The sequence below is a fragment of the Primulina eburnea genome, chromosome 8 (assembly GCF_022965805.1).
Source record: "Primulina eburnea isolate SZY01 chromosome 8, ASM2296580v1, whole genome shotgun sequence".
Lineage (NCBI taxonomy): Eukaryota > Viridiplantae > Streptophyta > Magnoliopsida > Lamiales > Gesneriaceae > Primulina > Primulina eburnea.
In genome coordinates, this window is record NC_133108.1 from 9,575,024 (window position 1) to 9,584,518 (window position 9,495).

Below are 9,495 nucleotides of genomic sequence, written 5' to 3' on the forward strand. Positions count from 1 at the left end.
GGAAACTGAAACTGAGTTTAGCCAAACTGAATTTCTGGCTAGTTTCTGTATTTTGATGATATCTCTCAGCTAGATGATTCAAATGACAATATTCCAACTTGACCGATCAAAACAATTTGGAACAATTCGTATTTCACGTCAGTTGGGAAAAAAATTGGATGTTATATATGCCAAACTGTTCACTTAATGACGAAACTGATTGCACGAAAACAGCAATCAGTTGGGTATGAGCAGTTGCAGTATTTTGGCCATATCTCTCATCTCGTTTATTGGAATGAAGCGATTCATTATGGGTTAGAAATATACGAAAATGATTTATAAACATCTTTAGAATTCAAAGTCTGAGTTTAAGCTTAAGATGCTGATAAATGAGGATGAAACTACTGGTTTTGTACAAACTGAAATCAGCAAGCACACCAGATTGAGCTGCTGACTAGTTCTGTTTCAATGCTGACTAGTTTCAACCGCTGAACGACCAGCTTAAGCTCTAGAAAATGTCCAAGAAGGTGAATTTGACCTTTGAAATTTCAGAAACAGTACAGAAACTTTTCAAACGGTCATATTCTTGTGTCTAATGTATATATCATTGTTGGGGCCTATAAATACAACATCTCGAAGATCAAATAAGGCTCTTTTGAAAAGGATTCAAAGCATGGACAGTTAGCATGAAGAAATCTGCTAGTTGAGAGCACAAGCTCTTGTATGAGGATACATTTGAGATGTAAACTGTAAAGGATGAATTTCTCACATAGAATCACTCACACATATACAAGAGAGTTGAACCTCAAAGTTTAGTTGAGTGAGTCTCCACACAAAGACATTAAAGATTGTGTTTGTAGTCTTGTCATAAGAAACGTTAAACATTATGTAGATTGTGAGGTTGCGGCCTCCAATCGAGAGTGTGCTAGGAGTTTCAATTAGGCCAGAGATAAGTCCTAATTTGAAATAAGTTTGTAAAATATGTTTTATTAATCAAAGTATTCTAGTGGATCCTTCCCAAGGGAAAAAAGGTGCGACGTAGGAGTTGTTAATCTCCGAACATCCACAAATAAATTCGTGGCTATTTATTTATTGTATTTACTATTCATTTCCACTATTTTTTAAAGATGCATTGTTGAAGTATTTTATGTGTTCTTCAAATACCAAAATATTGCATACCAAGTGTTTGATAAAATGATTCAACCTAAATATTTTTACTCATTCAACTTGCATATATTTTAAATGCTTTACAAAATATTTAATCGGTTTCTACTAAGGATTATTTTGAGTGTCTTTTGCTTGGTTTGAAAATCAAACTCGATTTAATTTATCGGTATTCAATATTTCAAGAACCTAGATATTGTAGCTCAACGATGATCCCCTTAATCGATTCTGTCATGACATATTTTCACGTTTTTGGATGCACCACATATTACAATTATAATAATGATAAAAATCATTAGAATGTGTTCGATGCTAAATCAAATGTTGATATTTTCTGGGATATTTGGCAATGAGTAAGGCCTTTCAAGTATTTAACAAAAAGAATTTAAATGTTGAAGAAACCATGCATATTGCTTTTGATGAAACAGAGTTGACATACAAACAAACTAACCCAAAGGATCTAATTAATCAAATGGAAGATATCAATCTAGATAATGAAAATAAAGATGAGATCAATGTAAACAAGAGAACTCTTCAGTTACCTAAACCAGATATACTTGATCAATCAGTTAGATTAGATGAGATTTTTTGTGAGTATACTGATATTAGCAAAACCAATTTGAACCAGACTGATGATGTTCAGAATGTTGACAACCAGACTGATGAGAACCCAACTGAGCCCCACCAAAGACAAGAAAACAAATGCTAAATGAGTTCTTACATGTTTTTATCTCACAATTGGAGCCCGAGAAGATTGATGAAACAATAATAGACAATATTTGGATAGAAACAATGCAATACAAAATAAATCAGTTTGATAGAAACAAAGTATAAAATTTGGTTCCAAGACCAACACATCAATTAGTCATCGGAACTTGATGGGTCTATAGAAAAAAAACTGAATTAAGATGGGACTTTGTTGGAAACAAGATTCTGGAGTTTGACAAAACGTAAATCAATCAATTAACAAAATATGAATCAACTGATGTGCACAAGCATATTCGGCAACTGAAGACATTTGACACAATGATACGAAGTAAAATGATCAGTTGAAAATGATCAGTTAAAAACAGAATGTCTTAAAAGCTTCTCAACTGAAGACATCTCGGGAAAGACCAAAGGAGACAAACGAATTACAAGAGCGTCGCACCTCGATCACTACAGCATAGAACAATGTGTTTCGGCTATTGCATTTAAGACGCCGTATCACAATCAATGAAGAAAACATTGCCCAAGGAATGATGAAGAAACAATCAACGGATACTAGAATTCAAATGCATATCAAAGTTACCGTTGAAAAAGAAGTATAAATATAACTGAAGAACAGCAGATGAAGTAGTGACAATCATTCAAATCTTAAGCTTGCTGTTACTCTGTCAAAATCTCAGCTCACTCTCATTTGAATTACTCGTAGCAATCAAGGCTACAATCTGAGCTTATTAGCACTCTCTAAAAAGTTGTTAGACTCAATTGTGCAAATATCAGTTACGTACTGAAAACATTGTGTATAACTAAGAGTTTCAGTTTTGGCAGTTGTAAGTCCAAACTGAAGTGGGTCTGTACAAGTATTGTATTTGATCAAAGTCTTTTAGTGAATATCCTATCCTTGTGATAGAAGGGGTGACGTAGGAGTAATTAAATTCTCCGAACATCCAGAAACAACTCTTGCATATTTATTTCAGTTTTGTATTCTATCTTTCAGTCATTTACTTTTCGCAACTACTCCAGTTTAACTGATTGTTGTTGACCAACAAGATTCCGAGTTTCAGTTTAACACTAAACTGAATTCAAATATTCTTAAAGTACAATTTTAAGTGTGAGTGTTTATTCAACCCCCCCCCCCCCCCCCCCCCCTTCTCTGGACAAAGCAGCTGAAGAAGATATAATCGAATTACTCTCAGTTTATGTTATCTACAAGGAATCCAGATATTATATTTTCAGTTTTTATGTTATCTACAAGAAACCCAGTTATTTTATAATTCAGCTGCATAGTCTACAAAGAGCTCAACTATCCGATCTTAAATCACTTGGTTTTGTCAAACACCATAAAGGGGGAAATTGTTGGAAACAAGATTCTGGAGTTTGACAAAACGTAAATCAATCAATTAACAAAATATGAATCAACTGATGTGCACAAGCATATTCGGCAACTGAAGACATTTGACACAATGATACGAAGTAAAATGATCGGTTGAAAATGATCAGTTAAAAACAGAATGTCTTAAAAGCTTCTCAACTGAAGACATCTCGGGAAAGACCAAAGGAGACAAATGAATTACAAGAGCGTCGCACCTCGATCACTACAACATAGAACAATGTGTTTCGGCTATTGCATTTAAGACGCCGTATCACAATCAATGAAGAAAACATTGCCCAAGGAATGATGAAGAAACAATCAACGGATACTAGAATTCAAATGCATATCAAAGTTACCGTTGAAAAAGAAGTATAAATATAACTGAAGAACAGCAGATGAAGTAGTGACAATCATTCAAATCTTAAGCTTGCTGTTACTCTGTCAAAATCTCAGCTCACTCTCATTTGAATTACTCGTAGCAACCAAGGCTACAATCTGAGCTTATTAGCACTCTCTAAAAAGTTGTTAGACTCAATTGTGCAAATATCAGTTACGTACTGAAAACATTGTGTATAACTAATAGTTTCAGTTTTGGCAGTTGTAAGTCCAAACTGAAGTGGGTTGGTACAAGTATTGTATTTGATCAAAGTCTTTTAGTGAATATCATATCCTTGTGATAGAAGGGGTGACGTAGGAGTAATTAAATTCTCCGAACATCCAGAAACAAATCTTGCATATTTATTTCAGTTTTGTATTCTATCTTTCAGTCAGTTACTTTCCGCAACTACTCCAGTTTAACTGATTGTTGTTGACCAACAAGATTCCGAGTTTCAGTTTAACACTAAACTGAACTCAAATATTCTTAAAGTACAATTTTAAGTGTGAGTGTTTATTCAACCCCCCCCCCCCCCCTTCTCTGGACAAAGCAGCTGAAGAAGATATAATCGAATTACTCTCAGTTTATGTTATCTACAAGGAATCCAGATATTATATTTTCAGTTTTTATGTTATCTACAAGAAACCCGGTTATTTTATAATTAATCTGCATAGTCTACAAAGAGCTCAACTATCCGATCTTAAATCACTTGGTTTTGTCAAACACCATAAAGGGGGAAATTGTTGGAAACAAGATTCTGGAGTTTGACAAAACGTAAATCAATCAATTAACAAAATATGAATCAACTGATGTGCACAAGCATATTCGGCAACTGAAGACATTTGACACAATGATACGAAGTAAAATGATCAGTTGAAAATGATCAGTTAAAAACAGAATGTCTTAAAAGCTTCTCAACTGAAGACATCTCGGGAAAGACCAAAGGAGACAAATGAATTACAAGAGCGTCGCACCTCGATCACTACAACAAAGATCAATGTGTTTCGGCTATTGCATTTAAGACGCCGTATCACAATCAATGAAGAAAACATTGCCCAAGGAATGATGAAGAAACAATCAACGGATACTAGAATTCAAATGCATATCAAAGTTACCGTTGAAAAAGAAGTATAAATATAACTGAAGAACAGCAGATGAAGTAGTGAAAATCATTCAAATCTTAAGCTTGCTGTTACTCTGTCAAAATCTCAGCTCACTCTCATTTGAATTACTCGTAGCAACCAAGGCTACAATCTGAGCTTATTAGCACTATCTAAAAAGTTGTTAGACTCAATTGTGCAAATATCAGTTACGTACAGAAAACATTGTGTATAACTAATAGTTTCAGTTTTGGCAGTTGTAAGTCCAAACTGAAGTGGGTTGGTACAAGTATTGTATTTTATCAAAGTCTTTTAGTGAATATCCTATCCTTGTGATAGAAGGGGTGACGTAGGAGTAATTAAATTCTCCGAACATCCAGAAACAAATCTTGCATATTTATTTCAGTTTTGTATTCTATCTTTCAGTCAGTTACTTTCCGCAACTACTCCAGTTTAACTGATTGTTGTTGACCAACAAGATTCTGAGTTTCAGTTTAACACTAAACTGAACTCAAATATTCTTAAAGAACAATTTTAAGTGTGAGTGTTTATTCAACCCCCCCTTCTAAACACTCTTAGTGTGATAACCGATCCTATCAAGTGGTATCAGAGCCAAGGTCATGGGTTCGATTCCCATTGATTGCAAGGAGTGCAATTATTGGGAGGGAGATTGTTGGGTGCAATAATTGTCCCTGCTTGGTAGAGCAATCGAACCGTGGTGCTTGTGCTGCTGTGCGGTTTAAAAGATTTGAGTTGCACCATTACCACTAGCTATATCTTTTGGTAAAGCGGTAAGCACTCGGTCCTACAATTGGTATCAGAGCCAAGGTCACGGGTTCGATTCCCATTGATTGCAAGGAGTGCAATTATTGGGAGGGAGATTGTTGGGTGCAATAATTGTCCTTGCTTGGTAGAGCGATCGAACCGTGGTGCTTGAGTTGTTGTCCTGTTTAAAAGATTTGAGTTGCACCATTACTACTAGTTACTGCTTTTGGTAAAGCGGTAAGCACTCGGTCCTACAATAGACTTTGATCAGAAACAAAACTAGATTGGTTGAACAAGGCTTTAGACAGGAAGAAGACATATTTTGATGATACATTTGCACCAAGACGCAGACTGGAAGCAATTCGAATTTTTTTGCATATGTTTCCTACAAGAAATTCAAAGTTTATCAAATAGATGTAAAAAATACATTTATAAATGGTCAACTACAAGAAAAAGTGTGTGGAATAACCATCCGATTTTGTTAATCATTTTTTACATGATTATGTATTTAGATTAAATAAAGATTTATATGGATTAAAATATGTACCAAGAGCCTGGTATGACAATTTATCACAATTTTTACTTGATCATGGTTTTACAATAGGTTCAGTTAACAGGACCTTATTCATTGCTAATTCAAATTTATGTTGATGATATTATTTTTAGTTCTACTAATTCAAAATAGTGCGAGAAGTTTACTACACTGATGCAGGACAAATTCGAGAAAAGGATTATGGAAGAACCGACATTCTTTCTTGGTCAGTAATTCAAACAGTTAAACAATAGAATTTTCATCAGTCAGACTACGTACACAAAAGAATTTTCAAAACAATTTGGCATGAAAACATGTTCTACTTTAGCAACCCCCACGAGTCCATCAATTAAGCTCGATAAAGACGAAGGAGGAATATCAGTTGAGGTAACAATGTATCGAGGTTTGACATGTTCACTATTTTACATAACCGCTAGTCTACTTTATATCATGTTTGTTGTATGTATGTATGTATGCTAGATTTCAGTTTGATCCTGAAAAGTCTCATTTCTTATCTGCCAAACGTATTCTCAAATATCTAAAGGAAACACAAAAAGATAGATTATGGTATGCTAATGAATCATATTTCAATTTAGTTGGACACTTTGATGCAGATTGTGCATGATGTAAGCTTAATCGAAAAGTACTAGTGGATTAATTTGTTTAGACCGACTGATTTATTTGTTTAGAAAAAAACAAACATCTACTGCACCATCAACTACAGAGGCTGAATATTTAGCTGCTGGAAGTTGATGTTCCCAACTGCTCCGGATTCAACAACAACTAAGAGACTATGTGATCAATGCTCAAAAGTCACCAATTTTATGTGAAAACACTAGTGCAATTGCTATCACATACAATCTATTTTCACTATCGGACTACACATATTGACATTCATCATCATTTCATCGAGGATCATATGTTGAAGAAGGACATTAAACTGGAATGTCTTAACTAAGCAACAAGCTGCATATATTTCACCAAACGACTTGCAGATAATAAGCTTTTTTACTTTAGAACTGTTTTAAGACTTGTTGACTTATCTTAACTATGGTATTATTTTTCTCAGGGGGAATTAACTCTCAAAGCCTTATTGACAAGACATTAATCAGTTACTCTCCTGAGTCTTGCTAACTATCAGTTTAGTTCTATAGCCAAGCTGACATATACACTCTTAGTCTAACCGATCTTGTCATTTAATGGTTAGCTTTAATGACTTATTTTTTTCCTCAATAAATCTTTTCAGGGTGACCTAACTGCTTGATTGAATTCTTTTAAAATATTTTATTTAGTTAATCAAATTCATTGATTGGTTAGTAATTTTTTTTAAAAAAAATTTCCATAAGCAGACTGTCATGTGTACTGTTTGTGAAATTCAAAAGGTCACATATTATAACTACAAGCTAGTCTCTTGTTCTTTCTTTACCATCTTCAACTCTCTTAAATCTATCTGCATTCCTTTCGCTCCTGCTTATATCATGAATTCTCTAGCCATATATTTTGAGTCAATCTACTCAATGGAAGACCCTGCTATCACTGAAGTTTTCAAGTCAGTCGAGTCATCTACACTCCGAGTCTTTCTAAGCTCATCTATGAAAATTTTTGTTCCTGAACTAAAAGAATTTATATGGCATAGGTATCGTCACTGTTGATGGAAAAATCATGATGCCTCTAGGAGAACAGAGTCTCCTTATTGACTAAGGGTTTTCTCTACTCTATTTCAGTTACCCTATAATGTGATTTCTGCTTTCTCTGAATTGTCTCAAAATACAGTTGAGGAAATGTATGATGAGTTTTCTGCATCCAACAAAGCCATCAAGACATCACGACTGAAGAAAGAGATGAAGTTGGAATATCAGTTTCCTGATGACATAGTGGCCAAGTGTCTGTTGGCCAAGGCAAGTTCATTTGCTGCTATTACTGCTGAGAAATTTCTGTTCATGACTGCAATTACAACCAGAATGAAAGTCAACTAGTCAGCCATTCTCTTCCAGACTCTAAAATCTATGATTCAATATGAGAAGCAGTCTCCTGGGTTTGCATTCCCCCTTTCAACATTATTTGAAGATGCTGGAGTAAATGTCACTGACCCAGTAACCCTCCATAAGTTCAAGGCTCTCAATGCACCCAATATTGTACCTCTAAAGATGAAGGAACAAGCCCTGTACATATCTACAGCTGGGCTGTTGGTTGTTAAGAAAGAGATAGTAGAAGAGCTGACTGATACCAAGAAGGCATTAAAGAAGAAAGTCAGTCAGGTTGAGGCTCCAAAATGAAAAAAAAGATCTGGTCCTACTGAACAGTGACTATGAGACTCACACTTATACTTCTCCAAAGAAGCCAAGAACCCTGAAAATCAGGCCTACATCTACTCCACTCGAAATCCTTGTTGCCTCCAAAGAACCAAGTGCTGAGAAAACCGATGACAAGCCAATAGACAAATTGAAGCTGATTTTCGTGGCTGCCCCTCCGAGGGTTATTCCCATGTCATCTGCTCTCCCACCTCCTAATCCACTCAAAGGAGTTGTGATTAGGGAATCAGTTGAGTACATCAAGTCAAGACTACATTCCACCTTTACCACGAAGCCAATTTATGGGAAAAGAAAATAAAGAGTGATTGATGCTCAAGAAAATATGTACACATCTTCAGTTCAGACTCAAATTGAATTACTAATGGATGAAGTTAGTGAGTATGATGGGGAAAAGATTGAGTTCTTTGATGAATAGATTGAGTTCAAAATAGTCGCTTTCGCCAAAGAACTAAAGAGGATGACTAATATGAATAATTTTATTTCTCTTAAAAAGGAAGTTCTGAAACAAGTCAAGACTGTGGTGATTGCAGAAGCGCTTAAACGCAGAGACTATCTGATGAATCTCTTACGAATTAAGAATCTCGCTGCAATCTTTGTAGAACATAGATCCAACTATGATCCAACTGCTTTCGATGACCTTGATGTACTTAATCAACTGGATATGAATATAATCACTCTGCAGATGAAAGCCGAAGTTTGGGAGAATGACCATCAGTTATTCATAACAGTTGACACCAAATCTAAAGAAAAGTCTGATAAGGTCCATGTCAACCCAACTGAAGACACAATGCAAAAGGATGAATCTTCATCCACTCAGCCTCATCGACGTCCAGCCTTTTCTCCTCTAATCAGGGAAATTTCCCTTGCTAATATTTATGAACTTGTGCATTCTATTGCACAACAAAATATTGAGGATTTGCACGAAGAAGAAGTTGAAGAACAAGTGCTGGTCCATGAATTTTTCTACATTGCTAGATCAAATAATGAAACTCTTGCAGAAATACAGGAACAAGTTGGAGATGTGGCGTTTTTTGAACCAATCACCAAGGCTGATGTTTTGATGAGTGAAACGATCACAATAGTGATTGAGATTGTTCAAGAGTTAGTGAATCAGATAGGGATTGAACATGAATGCACTCAATCTGATATGCATACTAAATAAGTTTTTCAAGCTTAATCGATTCTGCTTA